Genomic DNA, 20,507 nt, shown 5'->3' on the forward strand with positions numbered 1-20,507 from the left:
CTCCATGGCTCAATTTCTATCTCTAAAATGGAAAAAGGGCCCTTGAAAGAGCCTGCCTGTCTTCACCTAACATAAGAGCGATTCCTTCCTTCCTTCCTTCTTTCCTTCCTTCTTTCCTTCCTTCTTTCCTTCCTTCTTTCCTTCCTTCCTTCCTTCCTTCCTTCCTTCCTTCCTTCCTTCCTTCCTTCCTTCCTCTCTCCCTCCCTCCCTTCCTTATTAGTTTCAGGCGTACAGAACATAGTGACCAGACATTACATAACTCACAAAGTGATCACCCCACAAGTCTCCTCCCCACCTGACAGCGTACGTGGGTATTAGAACATACTGACTGTGTTTCCCAAGCTGCACTCCACAGCCCTGTGACTGTTTTTTAATCATAGTTGACATTCAGTATTATTTTAGATTAGTTTCAGGTGTACAGCATAGTGGTTAGACATTCAATGAGAGGAAACTCAAAAGGAGATATCTGCAAAGACTGTCTATAAACATGAGGCTGGAATTTGGGGTTCCCTCACAATTCCAGGTCCTCAGGATGTGCTCACCCCCACTGATTAGCTTCTCCCTCTAGATCATCCCAACGAGACCAGCACAGGAGGATGTGCTCTCTTCTTTACATTGACTCACTCATCTATTCTCCCATTCGTCTTCACTCCATCCGCCCATTCCTAGAGTCCTTTTACCCTTTAATCGGGTTAATTCCCTTAAACTTTCACCTATACATCCAGTCACCCACACACCCATCAATTACTCCTCTATCTATCCATTCACTCGTTCATCTATCCTTCCATAGAGTCATCAAACCACACACCTGTCCATTCATCCACTCACTGACTTACTCATAAATTTCACCCATCCTTCCATCCAGCTACCCACCTATTCACCCACACACCCATCCACGTAACCTCCCCCTTTTAATTCCCTCATCTCTCCATTCACTTACTCATTCATCTACCTACCCAGTCATCTCTCCATCCATCCATTCATATAACTATCCTTCCATCTAGTCATCACACCACACACCTATTCATTCATCGACTTATTAATCTATTCCTAAATCCCACCCACCCTTCTATCCATCTATTCACCTCCATGCAAGCAACTTCCCACCAACTTATCTACAGATGTTCCTATCAGCTTCCCCGCCATCAATCCATCGAGACTGTCACCCATTCTTCCACTCATTGACTCAATACCTTGTGACCATGTACTATATTCCAGAAAGGAATACACGCAGGCGGGACAGGGGAGGCAGGAGGGTAGCGTACATAAAGGCATACTGAGCAAGAATGTGGCAGGTTCTGGAAACCCGAGGTGGCTGGAGGGTGGGAGGATGGCAGAGAAGAGGAAAAGGGTCCCACTGGGAGCGCGTTGCAGCAAACTGCCTGTAGGGCCCTGAGGGTCTCCGAAAGATGCTGGTGGCTGTGAAAATGAAAGGACACCAATGGCACGGGCATTAGGAAAACCTGTCAGCCGCCTCTGAGGAAGGAAGACAGAGAGGCGTTGAGAGGAACTGCGAGCCGGAGTTTTCCCTCGAAACCTGTGTTCCTGGTGTTGTGAGATGCAGAGTCCCTCTGCCCGCCTCCATCCGTTTCCAGGGGGAGGGAGCGTCCCCTCAGATGACCACAGAACCTACTGCTTTATCCGGCCCCCGCCAGTCCTGGACGGACAGAAGGGCTGTCCTTTGGGGCATCACATTCACCACTGAGATGAGAGCTGCACCCCCTCCTTAATTCCTTCCCACCTGCCACACACCTGATCGCATCATATATCATATCACACACACATACACACACGCCCCAGATCTGACAGTTTAGTGGGCACCAGCCATCAGATGAGGGAGACAGTTTGCTAAAGAAAATGTTCACTGGCCCCAATGCTCTGAGCTGCATCGCTGTGAGTGGCTTAAAGAGAATCAATTTCATCCGTGAAATCTGAAAGGAAACAGGGAAGGGAAGGTGGGGGCCGGATTCAGCAGCAGCCAGAGACAAGGCAAGGGAGCTATCGCCCAGGCCAGGGGAAATCTTTGCAAATTGAATTTCTGACCCTGGCAGGGAGACAAGCCAGGGCAGGGAGAGGCCTGATCTCTGTGGGAGGAGCCCGCTGCTCTGGGGTCGGCGGGCTGCCCTGTGCCTCAGGGAGGCACAGGAAAGGAACAAGTGCCCTCCCTGCCAGGCGGCCTGACTGGCCCCTCACGTCCTCCATTTCTTGTTCACCCCTTAGCATCTCAGCTCCTTTCCTCGTAGGAACGGGAGAGGGAACGTCCAAAGATTCTGCCTCCAGAGGGGGGCCTTGGAAGTGCGGATGAGGAGGAGATCTGAGGCTGAAATAGGGCATTACCTGCCAACTGTGCAGGCCCCAAGGAGGAGGCAGCGCCAGGCCCTGCTCCACTGCTCTGGACCCAAATGGAATCTTCAATCACTAGTCAATCGGGTTCGCCTTCTCTCTGGATCTGGCGGCCCCTCGCTTCCACTGCCTCCTCAGAGAGCACCTGAGTGGGCCATGCTCTGCTGAGCTGTGAGGTCACGGCTAGTGCTGCATCCAGAGACCGTACTGTGGGCGTGTGGGCCAGGGCGTGGGGAGTGGGCTGTGTGTGCACGCTGCACGCAGAGCAGCAAGCAGCAGAAGCAAGGCTGCCCAGCCACGGGCTCACGGATTATACACCATGGCGTTTGCCTGGCCTTGGTTTGAAGAACAAGACCCCACGGGCTTGTGGGAAGAGGCTCCAGGAGTCCTAGGAAACCAGCCGTCTGGTTAGCCAGGGCTGTCTGCACACCAGCGAGGGGCAGGACTGCAGAGCCTGTCCCCTACCTAGTGGCAGGGCCTGTCCAGTCCCACTTCTGGGTGGGCATGAGGCAGGGTCTCCAACAGCATTCACAGCAATGGAAACCCATCCCAAGCAATGACCCACTGTGTGGTATGACCAAGGTACCCCTCTTTCTTTCATCAAGGACCTGCCACTCTGCCACGTTCTTTTATGTGCCTCGCATGCATTACATCCACTAGGACTGTTGCATTCAGGGCAGCAAAGGTCTAATACAGTGCCTGACACGTACTGGGCACTCGGTAATACGGCTGGCCCTTGAACAACAGGGGTTTGAACTGCATGGGTCCACTCAGATGCAAATTGTTTTCAGTAAACACTGGATTTTCTCTTCCTTACAATGATCTTGATAACATTTTTTCTCTAACTTACTTTAAGAATATAGTATATAATACATATAACATAAAAAATATGTGTTACTTGACCATGTGTGCTATCAGTGAGGCTTCCGGTCAGCAGTAGGCAATTAATAGTTCAGTGCCGGGGGTGGGGGGCTCAAAAGGTATACGCGGATTTTTGATGGCACAGGGGTTCAGCGCCCCTAACCCCGGCGTTGTTCAAGCGTCGACTCTAGTTGTTGAGGGAATAAAGGTTTGCTTTACTGAATCCTCACAACAACCCTAAAAGCAAGATAGTTCTGGCATCACAATTTGCTGACAAAGAAGCTGAGTAGCTCACATCAGGCCACTTGTCAGAGGGAAAAGCAGGACTCGCCTGCGTGTCTGTCTCCAGAGCTCATCTTGACACTTTCGTACCTTCCATTGTAATCAAAGAAGTATCATCTTAAACTTGGGGGCCGTAACATGTCAAACAAGGTACCACTGAACTATGAGCGGAGTGAATCACCATGGCCAGAACCAGCCAAAGGAGGGAGGCCTTGTGGGAGGAAGCATGGGGGGCAGGGATGTTCAAAGAGCGCAAGGCCTTCCCTGGCCGGGGGTAGCAGGCACCCTGTCCACTGTGGAGAAAGGCCCTTTCCCTCCTATAAGGATAGAGGACAGGGGACACCTTGGGGTCAGAAACTTGACTGCAACAAGAACTGGATCTCACAGAACACATGCTACCAGCAGAGACACTGAGCCCCCTTTGAATGACGGAATAATCCCTGTACCTTTATACTGGCAAGGCGCGGTGCATCTGCGGGCTCTCGTGATCTGGGATCCCTGCTCCTACCCCTTCCTTCCCTGCCCAGACCCTGTGGTAAATCAGCCCCTGCTATTCTGCAGTGGAGTGTTTCGATAGCAGGAGCAGTTTTCCGTGGGGCCTGATGCCCTCAGGTGAGCGCCAGCTCGCCCCAGGCTCTGCGCACCCCACAGGACAGTCTCTTCTGTCCCAAGGGGTTCATGCCGGCCGCTCCAGCACTTGGACCCGAGCGGAACCCCTGGCCCCTCCCCCAGAGCAGAGCTGCTCCAACCACTGCAGAGGGGTCAGGTCTCTCGACCGTGGCGAGATCATTATTTTAGAATGTGCCCACACCTCTAGGAAGTGTCAGTGCACAGAGCAGAGTGAAAATAACAAACCAACACCACGGAACAACAAGCGCCACACATCAGAACAGGGACCTGGCAAATGAAGAAAATAACCTGGAGGGGGGAACAAAGGTTAAGGCTCTGAGTCTCGGCAGGGCAAGGCAGGTGAGCCTGAGGTCTCCAAAGATGTGTGTCCCCAAACGAGGGCACTGTCCCTGAGCCCTGGGCTTGACTCCCCTCACACGTCAGGTGGCCTGGGCGAGGGCAACAGGGGACCTGGAGGTCCCATCCAGAGGGAAGGCCAGATTACCTGAAATGGGGTCACCAAGCTCTGGGCAAGCGAGAGAGCAGCGCCAAGAGGAAAGGCCAAAATGGGGCACAGAAACTCAGGGAGACATTGGTTGTGGAAGGGAGGGCAAAAGAAGGGGTACATGTGAGCTTAGAGAAATTCTAAGCCCCGGGGAGCTTCTCTTGGATGGGCTGGGACAGGGATGTCTCTTGCCACTGCCTGACCCATCTCTGCTCCCTGTTCTTGTAACAGCACCCACTTCCCCTTCGGGACCAACCCCTCCCTCATACTCAGCCCGTAACCGGGGGTACAGGTGTGTTGGCCCCATCCTCTGGTTTCACAGGTGGGCAAGTGTCCCAGGCCTGGCCAATCAGAGTATTCCATTCCCCGGCCATGTCGATAACACATGGATGGGCTAGAGAGTAAATCTCGCTGAGAAAAGGAAACTTGCTAAGAAGCTTCGGACAAGAGCTGAAGCACCACAGATAGTAGGCCTGCCCACGAGGTATCGCCAAAGCTGTGTCGCACGGATGAAACTTGAAGACATGCTCGGTGAAATAAACCAGTCACAGAAAGACAAGTACCTCGTGTGGCTCCACTCAACATGAGGTACCCCTAGGTCAAATTGACATTCGGGCTTTAAGGCATTCTTTACCCCCGAGTCCATCACCAGCCCAGCTATTAATAAAGTGCTTTTTTCCTCCCTGGGGTTCTTTACTCCCATTCAATATCGGGAAACCCTATAAAAGGACAAGACATGAGCATTCCTGGGTCATGTCAGGTCAAGACATGAGCATTCCTGGGTCTCTGGCAGACAGACCATCAAACTTTCAACTCTTTTGTGCCGCTTGCCACCAATGGGACAACTTCTGCCTGGCCTGGCAGCGTTCCTCGGACGCCTGGAGAAATTTCTCCAGCCTTGACCTTTGTTCAAACTCCAGCAGATCTGTCCACCTTCGTCAAACAACGCCCCCCGGCCAGGACACCCACAAGTTTACCAGGACACCTCCATTCATTTCTTACAGTAGGAACGGAGGGAGGCGTGGGAGAGGCTGACACCCACCCACAAGGAGAACAGCCGGCGTGCAACACACAACGCACAAGACAACCTTTTACCCAGGAGGAAAGGGCACCTCACAGGCTGCAAGGTGAAAAAAAAAAAAAAAAAAAGGAAAGCGTCTCGCTACAGAGCTGAGAGGCCTCGGACTCCCGCCTCACACCTGCAGGCCGGTTCTCGCGCCAGCTGCGTTAGGTAGGTCACATTTGGTGGCTAACAGAATTGATGCCACCCGCATAAATACAGTTCATATTGCATCGCACATATTTATAAATATAAGTGCTGTGGCACCACCACGCTGCCTGTGAAGATGCAAGCAGGTTGCGATGCGAGGTGAGCCAGTGCTGACTGTGGGTTCATTACCTCTGCTAATAAACTGCCTCTAGCTTTACGTAAGAAAAATAACATGTTTCGTCTTAGGTAGAACAATTACGGTGCATGTAAAATAGATACTTTTGCCTAATGAGCATCTGAAATGCTTTGTTTGGGGAAAAACACACACACACACACATACACATACCACTCCTTTCTTTTAAAAAAAGAAAAACCCAATCCCTATGTCCCCTCTGATTGGACTGTGGTAAGGACGGACGTCAAAGGGGGTGAGCAGTTTTCCAGTCCAAAAGCTGATCTTCAGCTAATGGCCACTGGCAACAGTGCCAGTCTTAATGGAATCAGCGCTGGGGCCCAGCGGGAACCTGGGGGCTGCGGGATGAAGAGCCACAGGAGTTGCTAAACAACAGGCTCCCGGGAAATACCTTAATCAGCAATGAGAGGGACGCTTGCGAGGATGTAGCAAAGGTGCCAACAAGGAAAGAGCCAGGGAAGGAGCAATGGCGTCAGCAGACCACAGGGAGCGGGCGGTCCAAACCGGCAGGGCAGGGATAGGATCCAGCACGTTCGGACCCGGGGTCTGCACGAACCTGTGAGCAACGAAAGTCTGAGAGCCTTGGGGCTGGAAGAGACCCAAAAATGCACCTGCCTCTGGGATGACAGGTGCCCGACCCACGTACTGCCCGTCTCTCCTCCAGAACCACTTGGCAGACGTGGCTAACTGGTCACAGCGTCCTTCCTACTGTGGCCCCGGGCAGCCACTCAGAATCGATTGGTATTGGTCAGCTCCGACCTTCGTCATCCTGGATCTGATCTTGCCTCTTTGTTTCAAGGTAAGGAGCGTGAGGTCCAAGGTCGATTCATGCTGTTAAGTGTTTGAAGTGCCCTTCACGGAGGTCTCTTGACTCTTTCCATTACAAACTACGTCCAGGAGACTTCCATGTATCTGTAGTTCTTGGTTTCATCAAGGGACTTCTCAGATGAGTCACAATAAACATTCCAGCATCCAGGAAAAGAAAAACAACAACAAAGAAACAGAGGAAAGCAGGCAGAGAAAGTGATGTTTGTTTCAAAGAATCAACCTTTGGATAAAGGAAGATGCAAGAATGGGGACCGAAGGAGGGAAGTGCCAACGGAGGCTGCGCACCAGTAATAAACTTCCTCCACAGCTGGCCCAGGGGAGATGGCGGTGTCACCCTGTTCCCGTCAGGGGTCCTGGTTGCCAGCGTCTGGAAGTCAAGCTGTCAGCAGGTCTGGTATCTCCGGAGCCCCTCTCCTCGGCTTGCAGACGGCCGCCTCCTCCCTGTGTCCTCGGCGGCCTTTCCTCTGCGCACGCACCCTCCTGGGGGCTCCTGCTCCTCTTACAAGGACCCCAGTCCTATTAGATTAGGCCCCACCTTCCGACCTCATCTAACCCTCGTTACCCCTTTAAAAGCCCCGTCCACAGGTGTCATCACAACAGGGTTCGGGCTTCGTCATAGACTTTTGGGGCAGACACAGTTCAGGCCAGAGCTGCCGTCAGAGCACAGCCCTCGGAGCTGGAAGGATCTCGGCGAACACAGCTCCCGCCCGCGCCGTGCAGGACGCTCCCCAGGAGCACACTCTTCCAGGCTTGGTCCTGACATGACGGGAACTCGTATGACACAAACACAGGTACACGGAAGAGGGGCCAGCAGTGCTGCCAAAGGATGGTTATCGATCCATCATTGTGCCGGCAGAATAACAGCCCCCCAAAGATGTCACGTCCTCATCCCCAGAACCTGTGAGCACGTGAAGTTACCTGGCAAAGGGGAAGTAAGGTTGCAGATGGAATTACGGTTCTTAACCAGCTGACCTTCAAATACAGAGACCATCCTGGATTCTCCGGGTGGGCCCAGTGCAGTCACAGGGATCCTTAAATGGGGAAGAGGGACACAGAAGAGGATAATTAGACAGAGACGTGACTGTGGCAGAAAGGCACAGAGATGGAGGAAGGGGCCATGAGCCATGGAGTAAGGGCGGCCTCTAGAAGCTGGAAAAGGCAGGGCAACAGATTCACCCCTAGAGCCTCCAGAAAGAAACCCTGCCAACACCTTGATTTCAGCCCAGGGAGACCTGAGTCAGACTTCTGACCTACAGAACTATACAATGGTCGGTGTGTGTTGTGTTATACAAGAATGCCACCAAGTTGGTGGTAATTTGTTACAGCAGCCACAGGAAACAAACACAAAACTGATGAAGTTCTCCCACATGCTGACAAAGCGGAGAGGACAACAGCCCTGGAAGGAAAGCTGGCAGGAGGACGGGGAAGGAAGCAAAGCCAGGGTCCCCACCACTTGGAGTGTGGCCCCACTGCTCTCCGCTGATGGAGCGTCTCGTACTCCTACTAGCTTTGCTGAATGTCATGAAGCCATGGGCCTCACTCGGTGCTGACACAGAGTCAAGGCTCAACACCACTGCTCACGGCTTCATGAACACCCCGTCCCCACCACCGACTTCCGGTGGGGCCTCTGGCCTCGCAGGACACCACTGGCTTACATGAGTGTCTCCATGACGACACCATCAGCTCCTCAGGTCAGAGCTACCAGCTTGTCCTAAGAGCTACCTGATGAATTTTACAGTAAAATCTGGGTTCTCAAAAAACTATTTGAAAGGCAAGGCCACTGAGAATTCCGTTTGCCCATACAGAGGTTAGCTAGCATTTGTAAAAGTCCCGCTTTTCAGCATTTTCTTTCTGATGCACTGCATTTCTTGGTAGCAGTCTAACATTCTGAATGGTGGCCTTCCCTGTAATGTCATTCACTTTCTCTCTGACCGGCTCCCTTCACCTTCTAGGACCTTAGCAGATAAGTCAATGGGCTGTGGAGATCTAGGCCCTGCTTTGACAGAAAGCCTGCTGGGGCACGGGAGACAGCCAAGGAGGGGAGGGGGCAGGGGCCCCTTGGAAGCCATGGTTTCTGCCAGGCCAGGGGGTCGAGCTGAAGGCAGGCTATCCAGTCCTGCGGCGCCTAGCAGGTGATATGTGCAACCAGTTTCCCTGGGTCTTCCTAAGCCTGGAGCATGTGCAAGGCACGTCTGGGCTTCAGTGTAAAAATAAACGTGGGGCTGTCATGCTCCAGCATATTAATGACAATTAATGATTCACTCTAATCGTCCCCAGCTCTCCGTGGGCATCTGTGACACGCTTCAGGCTGGACACCCCTTCCCACTCCCTCTGCCTCCTGCGGATTCCATCCATATGCTGAGCTGCCCAGGAACGCAGGCCTTAACGGGAGGGAAGCTTCACGGGAGGAGACGCCCAGTACCAAACGCCTGCCCAAGGGCAGCGGGAGAGGGGCAGCCGCTCAGCTATGGGGTCGGGTGGGGGGCTCCCTCCTGCTCTGCCCTGGGACCCGCAGGTCAGGGGCAGCCAGCATCTGCTTACAATCCCCCTGGGCTGGGATCTGCAATGTAGGCTTCTGGGGTCAGATGCTGGCATTTCAGGCACCCCTGCTTCTCCGCTCAGCCCCCCCCCTCAAAGAGCAGCTCCGTTTCAGCCGTGCTGACCAGTACCCCATGTCAGGACCCCAGGCCCCAAAGGCGGATGGCCCCAGAAACACTCCGTCTTCCTTGACCTCTCTTCCTGGCACAGTGTCTCGGAGACAATGTGGACCCTTTCTGTGCCTCCCCCCCTCAGCGGTCCGTGCTCCCCTCACTGAAGCCCTCCTCGTGCTACGCGCCGGGTCACCCTGCTTCCCCCTTTGACTGGCACATGGGGGTGCAGTGACCACAACCTCGTGTCCTCCATTCCGCCCCCGTTGCCAGGCCCGGTGCCAAGTGCGTCCCGGGTGCACAGTAGGTGCTGGGTGTCTGCCCGCCTGGCCCACCGGCCGCGTATGGATGTGCTTAGAGCCGCACTGCGCACGCCTGGGAGCCCCGGGGGCGTGGCCCTTGTTCCAGCACATCAACTGTTTCATTCCGGCTCCCACCACCCAGCGCCCCAGGAGCTACCAGTCCTCCCATTGCTTAGCGGAAGAAGATAAAGTTCCTGCCGCTGAAACAACTCGTTCCAAGTCCCACGTGCATGGGTGCGAAGCCAAGAGTCAGCCTGGGGTGCCCCGCTCCGCCCGGTCACTCCGCACAGAGCTGGTCCCCAGCCGAGCTGCGACCCACGTGACATGCTTATGGATGATGACGAGGGCCACATCTCTGACTGCTCAGCACTTGGGGAACGCGTGCAGAAGCCTGGAGAAGGCACTGGGGTGGGGGTGGGGGGGTTGAGAACTTGCCCGGAGGTCTGAGCTCAGCCCCATGGAGAGGGCTGCTGGAGCCGGAGGTGAAATGATCTGCCTTGTTCATCACCGGGCCAGGATTTCTCTGCAAATCTGCGAGGAGGTACCTGGGTGGCTCCAGCTCCACCCACGCACTCACAACCCACTCACACGGGGAAGGAGAGGAACCGCTGGAGGCCCTGCCAGCTTCTCCCTGTGCTGTAATGAGCGGGAGATAAACTGCACCTAGATAAGTCACTGCCTTTCCTGCCACTTCCATTTGGGAACAAACCACAATGGAAAAGAAAAACTGAATCAAAACAGCCCCCCGAACACCCAAGTACCTTGAAGGCTTTCCCCCTTTGAAAGCTCTCTAATTGGACACTTAGCTGGAGCGCGAATGTGGGCCTCTGAGCTTACAGAAACACACACAGGGAGGACATGGCTGCCTTCTCAGTTCAGGACGGAATGCCACTTTTCCCTTCGGGTTTCGCCACTGCAAGTCTTCGTGGCAAAGGAACTCTCTCCCCCAAGCCCCCAGCTGGCCTCGGGAAAGGAATCAGGTTGCTGTCAGACTCAGCTGTAACCCCCAAAGTCCTTGTTGTAAATGCACAGCGGTCCCTTAATGTGATGCAAAACAGCCAGTTTCATGGTGTTCTCGCTTCCATCTCTGGGGGACTGCCCTGTCCTTGGGTTTAGTGCTGCTGCCTTCCCCGCCCACCCGCCTTCTCACCTCCTCAGGCCCGTGTGGGGCTCCCCTGGGCCCCCAAGCTGAGCAGCACCTTCCATCCCTGCCCTTTCTTTATCCCCCCAAGAATCATGGGTCCTCCATCCCAGGAGCAGCCTCTCTGGCTCAGAGGGATGTTGCTGGGTTAAAAGAAATCCACGGTACCCACGTCTTTTCCTAAGCCAGCAGCACACGGCTTGGGTTTTTCTTATGGAAAAGGATGGCGGTACGTGACGAGCCTTCGCTCTCTAGACCCGTCCACATAACCAAGAGCCAGTCGTGTCTGAGCGAGCGCAGACTGGACACAGACATATTTGTCAAGCTGTTAAACCAAATCCTGCACTGGGGTCTTTAATGAGTAAGCCCTGCCCCACTTTCCCTAGACACACACACATAGCCCTGTCCACTGTCGGGGCCAGCGTCCTGGTCCAGGCCCGTCTCCAGACGACTGCAATTGCTTCCTGTCACATCTCATACTACTCATGTCTCCCCGCTGACCCAGCCCCGCACACTTTCAGAGGCTGGTTATGCCAGGGCCTTGCTCAAAGCCCCTCAGTGGCTTTCCTCTGCCCCCAGAATAAAGGCGGTCCCTTTAGCCTGGCGTGCAAGACCCAGCTGGCCGCAGCAAATCTTTCCCGCTGTGTCTTCCATGACACCCTCACCCCTACAGCCCTTCTTCCTAGATGTTCTCATTCTGCGTTTCCTGCCTAGACTGTCCCCCCTCCATCTCTACCCATCAAATCCCACCTCGCCTTGAAAGCCCAGCGCAGGTATCACCTCCTACACAAAACTGCCCACACTGAGCACAGAACCTGGCAAAAGCAGGACATTGTCACATCGCCAACTTGACACAATGTTTGCCATGTAACTGATTTGGCTCAGCCACTAGCCATATTTAAGGTCCCTGAGTCCTAGCGTGTTCTAACTCCCACCCATCCCTGATACCCACCCTAGGGGTGAGGGGTGACCAGGGGATGAGGTTTGGGGATGGGGTGGAGATGTCTGGTCTATACGTTTCTTCATTAGAAAATGGCTGGGAGTATAAAGATGTGATTTTTCAGTGCATCAAAACGTTTCTCTGTTGAAACAATTTCATCAAAGTCCCTGGGTCTCTGCCTGCCCCATGGCAGGTCTTTCATTTGCTTGTTGCATATGTGATTGAAGAAATTAATGAATGCCTCGCCCACAGCTGGTGTACTGTACCCCTTCCTGGCACCCTCTGAGATAACTAGCTAACTCCCTATAGCACCTCTCCCCGCCCTCCCCACACTGCTAGAACCCCTGAGCCCCTCCTGCCCTCAGCCCGTCCCCACCTCAAAGCTGTGGCAAAGGGAAGGAAACCCTAAGGGGCCTATGGCAGCCCTCGGGTGTGCAGAGACTCAGTCAGGGTTGGGCGCCCTCCCTGAAGGGCCTGCTCTGTTCCTTGCCTGTGTTCTGTCTCCCAAAAGGAGACCAGGGCCTATCCTTTATCCAGGTCTCAGCCTTCAATATATCCCCATTCTCCACTTCCTCCATGGTTTGGCTTCCTTCTACTCGGAGAGACCCAACACTGAGCTCACGTTACAGGGCTACCAATCTGCCAGCAGAGGCCCAGCCTTTCCATTGCCCCCCCCCCCCCCCCCCCCCGCCAGTGCCCAGTGCTTTCCCCCAGAGTGCGGCTTACCAGGTGGCGTCACTCTCTTCTGCTGGGTTCTCACCAAACCTGCCCCTCTCCCTCCAGGAACATACCTAGCCTTTGTTCTGGGGAATACAGTGCAGCCAGATGACACACCCTGACCAGGGCGTGTGGGAGGGAGTGAAGAACTTCTGTATGTCATCTCCAAGGCCAGCCCACAGAAGTTCTCGTTCAGTCTCTCCCTCTCACTCCCTGGATGAGGGCTAATAAGAGGGGGCTCTAGGCTGCACTGTCCAATATGCAGCCACTAGTCACCTGTGATTATTCCCATTGCAATTACTTCAAAAGAAAGCAACTCCCATGTTAGGGCACCGCATTCCAAGTACCCAGTCACGGCAGCACAGATGGAGCACGTGGTCATCACCGCAGAAAGCTTAGGGCAGAGCTGCTCCGTGGGGCGAGGTCGGGCCCTGGCATGACAGCTTGGAGCAGGGTCGTCTCCTCCTCCCCAAGTGCCCTTCACAGGACTGCTGCGCGTGAGCAAGAAATGACCTTGGATTGGGGTGCGCTGCAGAGATTTTGAGATTGTTTGTGACAGCAGTTAGTATACCCTGACACGAGCCACTGGGTTGTCCAAACACTGTAGACACTGCCCACCTCCCTGCTGGTCATCTGTACCTCCCTACCCCCAGAGGGTGGGACAAGTGGTCAGGATTTCAGCTCTCTTCCTGACCCTTCCTGTTCCTGCAGAGGTCTGTGGCTCTGTGCAGCCCTCCCCGGGCCTCTGCACTTCCCAAATCCTTTTCACCACTTTTGCCAAATCCAATACCTACCTCTACTATCATGTACTTAATATCTTTCCTTAAAGGAACTCCTTTTGCATGTAAACAAATAGATTGAATAAGGACGCTTTATGTAACTGGAAATGGAAAACTAGTCTTACTTGCTGTATTAGTCGGGCTCTCCAGGGAAACAATCTATAAAGAGAGGTAGAGAGACAGAGATAGAGACAGAATGATACAGCTATAGATACACAGCTTTATGATACGGAAATGGCTCACACAACTACAAAGGCTGACAAGTCCCAAGATCTGCCGTTGACAAGCTGGAGAACCAGGAGAGCCAACGGTGTAGTTCCAGTCCAGAGGCCTGCAGGCTCAAGACCCCAGAAGAGCTGATGTCTCAAGTGCAAAGGCAGGAAAAACCCAATGTCTTAGCATGACAGTCAGGCAGGAGGAAATTCCCTCTTCCAAGAATGATCAGCCCTTTTGTTCAGGCCTTCACTGGCTGGATGGGGCCCACCCACAGAGGGAAGGGCAATCTGCGCTATTCAATCTACCATTCAAATGTTAATGTCACCCAGAAACACCTCACAGACACCCTGGGAATAATGTTGGACCAAACATCTGGGCACTCTGTGGCCCAGGCAAGTTGACACATAAAATTAACCACCACAAGCAGAAGATAATTACAACGAAAACCTAACACTACTATTTAAGACCAGCTAGACTCTCTAGCCTGTCTTAGACTCTGGGCCTGAGGCTTGCTATTTGTTCTGTGTTTAAAAGGGAGATTAGCAAGTATTGGGGATGTGTTAAAAGTGAGCTGATACCACGCCGAGACTTACACCTTACAATAATCCTAAGGATTGTAAAAGAATCCAAACGGGAACCTTTCCCACATGCAATGCTGCTCTCCAGTGCATGCTCACCGTCCCCTTCAGTGATTCCCAGGGCCCACTGGTGTGATTCATGCCCACGTGGGGGCCACTATCCTAGCCGGTGGGTCTCTGATGGCCAGGACCGCGTCCTAATGACAGTCACATCTCCCAGGCTGCTTCACACATAAGAACCACGTAATACCCGGCACACGAATGAAGGCATGGCCCGGAACATTCTGTGACCTAGTTGGCGGTTTCTGCCAGCAGCAGAGCATCGTGACAAAGGGAATGGGATTAGAATGTTAAACCACACTCAAGGTTCCATCTACCAAACAGCTGCTGTGGCACTTTGGGGCAGGGCTGTAGCGAAAGGAATTAAAACATTCAATAGCTCCAGGGCCAGATTAAGACATTCTGAGGCTCTAAACGCTGTCTCACGTCATCCAAAATACCAGAAAGTATTTTCACAGAAAGAACATTGGACATTTATACCTAAACACAGATTAAAGCTGCATATATACAAAAAACACAGTGTATTAAAGGCGGGAAGAGGAAGAGAACCAAGAAGAGAGAAGGCAAAGAAAAAATGGAAAATGAGGAAAGAAGAGAAGAGAAAAGAACAAAGGAAACTATCTGAAATCTGAGCGCCCCTTTAGATACCCAGAGCTTTGGATCATTTATATCTAAGTCTACCCCCTAAGACCACCCAGTGTCTGCAGATCCCACAGGAAGAGCTGAGAAGAGCCATTCCCACGCACTCTCGTGGACTACCCAGGGGCATCTTTAGCTGTCAGGGCCTTAATTTCACTCGGGACTCCCTGGGCTGGAAGAATTCTCAAAGATAGATACAGAGATCTGGGAATGATTTTCAAATTTCCAAAAAAACCTAATGTGTGTCACATATTTTCCCGTGACAAAACCTACTAAATTACCTGGTCCCCTAGCAGGGTCCTTACTCACCTCTAACGCTGCATTTCATTTTCCTGCCTGTCTCTCCCAAAGGAGAACAAGCTCCTTGCAATTGGGAACCATGCATTTCACTGATTTCACTTAAAAAAAAAAAAATCCTCAATGCCAGGCACATAAGGATCCTTAAAAGATATCCGAGAGTAAGTCAGTGAATAAATGAAACAAATAAAGGTGATACTACGAGTACACCATTTGAATTACATCCTTCGTTACATATATATATCTTGGAGTAATCAAAATGGGAAGGCAAATCTATTACTAGCAAATATAGATTATCTGGAAGGAAAAAGTCACTGAAAACAAGTGAAAACATTAATGAAAGGGGTGCTAGGCAACAAAGAGGCTGGGGGGCTTTGACAGCGCACATCACATCTGTCCCCACACACACAGCCTAAGAAACCCAAATCTCCCCGGGGAGGCAGAGCCCTGGAGACAGGCTGCTCTAAGCCACCAGCTCCTGGAGCAGTTATTTCTCAAAGGGAGGTCTGGAGACCAGCAGGATGGGGAGCAATGAAAAAGCTGCTAAAATGCATATTCCTAGACCCGACCCCAGGCCCAGAGAATAGATCTGAAATCGGAGACTGAGACCTGGACTCCACATTCCTAAGCACATTCAGTTTAGAGAACCACTGCCCTGAGGGTTCCTGGGCAAATCCCACGCTGGCCACCTGCTGCCCAGAGCTAGGGATCGGCTCAGAGCGGCTGTCTCGTCCCCACGCGCCAGCTGTGAGAGCTCATCCCTCACCTGGGACCGATAAACATTGTATTGGAGAGAAGATGGAGTGAGAACTGGACATAAATCATACATGGCGCTCCTCTGCCCTCTTCCCACCCCCTACCTTCCCCTAAGGAAGGCCCCAGCCCCAGGGACTGCTCACCGGGTATTTCAATAAACTCCAACTGGCCCTTTATCAGATGGTCCAGTCAATTAGAACTTCATCAGGAATCAATTTGTGAGGCCCAGCTGAGATGTAACTATAGATCAGGGCAATGGCAACTGATTATCCCACTAATGGAATATTCCATTGATTAATTGAGTATTTAAATCTTTCAGAGCGTAGCCATGCTTGCTGCCATTGTCGCTGGCTGAAAGGGGTATGGAGAGCATCTCGGTCAAAAAAGAAATAGACAGTCCGTTCTTCATTTATCAGATCTCCGCAAAATAACAGGCCTGTCTTAAGTTCTCAGAAGGCAGAGCATTGCGAGCCCGTAAGCACAATGCACGAACCTCCCACCAGCTGACCGAGCCAATCGGAAGATGGGTTTAAACTCTCCATTTACCTGCAAGGCTGTAGGCTGAGTGTCTCAGAGAACCATCTGCACTAGTGCTTCTCAATCACCTGGAGACTTATTCAAACACGGATCCCTGGGCCTGCCCCTGGTCTGGTTCAGCAGGTCTGGGGTGGGGCCTGAGAATTTGCATTTCTAGCAGGATCCCCAGTGCAGCTGGGAGCCCACTTTGAGTAGCACGTACCTACAATTTATAAGCATACATTTGAACAAGCAGGGGTGAGGGCAAACGTTACCTAATTACCGGTCTGAGCCATGCTAGAGTCTGAAATGTTTAAATGCACACGTCCAATGCTTATACAGTCGTGACCACAGCTGTAATACACATGCACGTTACCTCAGTGAAAAGGTACGTGCATACCATGTACATTTTACTGGGACCCTTGATTAAGAATGAGGCCTTGTTTGGTTGGGGCTTACATCCTGACTCCCGTTCTTCTGTGTAACTCTAGATAAGCAACTGGGCTTCTCTGGGCCTGGGTTTCCTCGCACTGATGCTGTCCGTTCCTGCATCACTGATAGGTTTGTGGGAAGAAAGCACATAAAGCCCTTAACGCGATGCTTGGCACACAGTAAAAATGCAATGGACGGAAGCTATTCCTATTATTACCCTGACACCCAACACCGAGAGGTCTCAGAAGTCGGGTTCCCTCTGGGACAAAGAGGGATGTGACTGATGTTTGCCGAGAAGCAGATGCGTCTGCTCCAGGAACGGGAAGAGCCAGGGAAAGCCTCCTGCTCCCTACATCGTCTCCAGTGGCCGCACTGGGTCTTTACCACGTGACTGTGAAGTTCTGCCCTGAGACCTTCCAAGGGGTGGAACCAAATGTCGCGAGCGGCCAGCAGATTGTGAGGGAAAAGGAAAGAAGAAAGGAAATTAGACGTGTTCAGGCTCTCCCATAGGCTGTGCACTTTTTTCATAGGTGATCTCGTTGAATCTTTCCTAAAACCTGGAGGGGTTGATAGAATTGTCCCCGTTTTTCTGGTGGAGAGACTGAGACCCACAAGATGGGGTGGACTGCAATGCGAGCCCCGGTTTGCCTAACTCTAAGGTCCGTGTACTTTCCTGCACGCCACACCGTGTCCCAGTTCTGGGTGTCTGTGCACGTGTAGGTGTGAGTCTGTGGGTGGTGCTACACTGTCAGAAGACACATGAGTGCGTGGAGGTGTAGCTACGTGCCACACAGGCAGATGTAGGCCATCTGTATTCAAAGCACACCGGAGTCAGCTATTCTAGTCTCTTGGAGCCCCACCTATCCCCCTGGGGGCTTCTTAACACCAGGGTCCGCTCTCCCCTGACAAATATGGATTGCTTCATTGGTCCTTAAATTTTCATTTGAGTGACCTACAAGGCACAAAGAATGACAGCAGTTCTTGAATTATTTTAGTCTGCAAACCGCTTCAGCAGGGGAAAAGATCCCAGCAGCTACCTATCCGGAGAGCTCCTGCAAACGATAAAGCATCACCAGAATTAACGGAAAGACTGCACTGCTTTTGACAGAACACCGATGAGTGATGTCTGATTTTTACAAAGTACCAGAGGTCAATTATTCGTCCATGCCACCCCAAATTAGACCCACTGTCATCTGTAAAATTTAATCCTAAAAGAGATGCACCCATCACGATCTGAGGGCCTCTCATACGTTTCTGAGAACCCCCAGTGCCCGAGCCCACGTCTTGGGAGGTAATAGAGTCTGAGAGGGTAAGATACTCAGATAAATCTGCCTGCCCTCAGCCCCAACTTTCATGAACACACTTTCCCGTGTCTTTACTCCAGCTGTCCTGGGCACCCACGAAATGGATCCATGTCACCTAGGGTGCACTGAATGGGCACCCAGGATGTTGACTGAATGCAGGCTTTTCCACTAACCCGCGGGTGACACGAGCACAGGGTCTCTCCCTATTTGGGCACTCAATAAAGATTAATCAAGAAGGGCATTTAATAACCTAATCTAACAAATTACAGAAGCATGGAAGTTCAAAGGTCTACCTAGCGGTTCAGCTACATCGCCTAAAAATAAGGCTCTTTCTTTCCTCCCACTCTTCAATTATCATTAGTTTTTTCAGGCTTGTCCCCTCCTGGGCCCAAGATGACTGCTGTCGTTTCAGGCACCATATCCTCACACAACCATATTCGTAATAATAATAAAAAGGGGTATTTTCTCCTCATGTGTCTCTTTCTACCAGAGAGGAAAACATTTCTTAGACACCTTCCTGCACATTTCCTTTTAGGTCCCGCTGACAAAGATTAGATCTCATTGCCCATATGCGTGACGCAAGCAAGCCTGGGAAAATGAGTGTATGACAGTAACCCTGACAGTAGAAGACTTCCTCTCCCATCAAAGAAGGATTTGGGGTACAGAGAGGTCTGTTAGCTAAACGACCAGCAGTGTCTGCCCCAACCAGTAAGACGGTCATTGATCTTGGTAAAGTGGAGCCATGAAATGTCCTTTAGACGTGTGAAATTCCTTCGTGAATGAGTTCTAGGATGACATAAACTCAGAGAACAAGTGTGATGTGAGAGAGAAAGGGCCCTTCCAGGCAGAAAACTTAACCATAAGGCAGCAGGAATGGCAGAGCCACAGTGATGCAGCTGCAGCTGGAGCGTCAGGGGCCACGCCACACGGCTGCCGGGGATGCCATTCGCACCACACGGGGACGGTGCAGAGAAGGCGCCCGTGTTGGTGACGGGGGTCTAGGAGGAAGGGCTTGGTCCCCAGAACAATGAGAAGCCACTGTGGAACGTTCGACACGGCTCCGGGTCTCTGCGAGCCTCACCCCACCCCGCCCCACCCTGAGCATCTGCCCCCTCAAGCCCAGCTCTGCCTTACTAGGCAGAGGATGAAAATGACCCGGAACCCCGTCGATCAAACCTCATGAGTACTCTCTAGCGAGCAAGAAGGAAAGTGATTTTGGGCACCCCTTTTGCCTTGCTCCACCCTCTGCCTTCAGTCCCACCAGGGCACAGGGCACACACAAGACAGCCTAGAGAAGAGCAGAAGACAGGTAAATGCAGACCGTTGGGACGGAAGTCAGGGTGTGGCCTCTGCAGGAAGAGCTCTTGGCCGTCACTGAGGCCCAGGTGGCCAACGACCATCCATGGTCCTATCAAAGTCTGCAGGAGCCAGGAGGAGACGCTAAGGGCTTGGTGGGGAAGCGAGCTGGCCTCTTAGCCGGCCTGCTCTGTGCCATGCATTAGGTGGGTGTTACACAGTGAACAAACCCCAACACAGAGGATAATACAAGCCACCTTCTTCATGGTTCCCTCCCTTTCTTCTTGAAGAAGTGGAAGTGGATTTAGACAAGCCCTGTGAGGTTCTGAGTGTTGGGATGGGGCTGAGGGCAAATCATATGCTGTGTGTGTGTGTGTGTGTGTGTGTGTGTGTGTGTCTGTGTGTGTGTGTGTGTGTGTCTGTGTGGTCTGGCCCAACAGAGAACCCAGTATGGACTCCGCGGAGCCACGTATGGTAGAGTTTCCACTGCTCCAAGTTCTGCCACCAGAATGCCACAGTTAGCCAAAGCCGCTGCCAAACCATTGGGTTCGGAGCTGAGACCACAGCCCCGCTTGCACCCCCTGAGCTTGATTCGGTTCTCAGGTTAGCAGCCCTCAGCCCCAGCCACCCTCACTGCTGCACACCCCCTGGGAGTGAGCTTAGGGGGGCAGTCACAGCCATGGGCCCACACACGTGCCAGCAGGCGCATGGCTCTGTGTCCGCCGTGACCTCTGAACTCCACGCAGTAGACACTGCTCCCTCCTTTCTGCAGAAGAGACATCGAGGGACCTCCCAGGGCCACACAGCTAATAAGTGGCTGCACTTGGATTGGATGCCTGGGCTTCTGCCACAGGACGAGGGCCCTCTTTTCCCTCGATGGGACAGAGGTTCTCAGGGCGCCTGAGGGTAATGGAAGACAGCTGCTTTGCCCACATACGTCTGGTACATTTTTGTAGCGTGAGCACCTCTCTTTTCCCATAGCAACCACTCGGGGGTTTTGGCTGCTAACCGCGTCCTCCAGGACAACAGCAGTCTCGGCTACAGGACCGCAGTCC

General features: G+C 52.6%; 1 long non-coding RNA gene across 1 annotated transcript in view; it reads right to left on the reverse strand.

The window, feature by feature from the left end:
• LOC109444937 (uncharacterized) overlaps positions 1-20,507 on the reverse strand; it is a 109,380-nt gene that overhangs the window by 17,070 nt on the left and 71,803 nt on the right. The window contains exon 3 of the long non-coding RNA XR_016018261.1: positions 7,750-7,862. This is a non-coding gene — a long non-coding RNA (uncharacterized LOC109444937). The remainder of the gene's footprint in view (positions 1-7,749; positions 7,863-20,507) is intronic.

Source organism: Rhinolophus sinicus, chromosome 13, assembly GCF_057876585.1.
Source record: "Rhinolophus sinicus isolate RSI-liver-muscle chromosome 13, RSI-T2T, whole genome shotgun sequence".
Taxonomy (NCBI): Eukaryota; Metazoa; Chordata; class Mammalia; order Chiroptera; family Rhinolophidae; genus Rhinolophus; species Rhinolophus sinicus.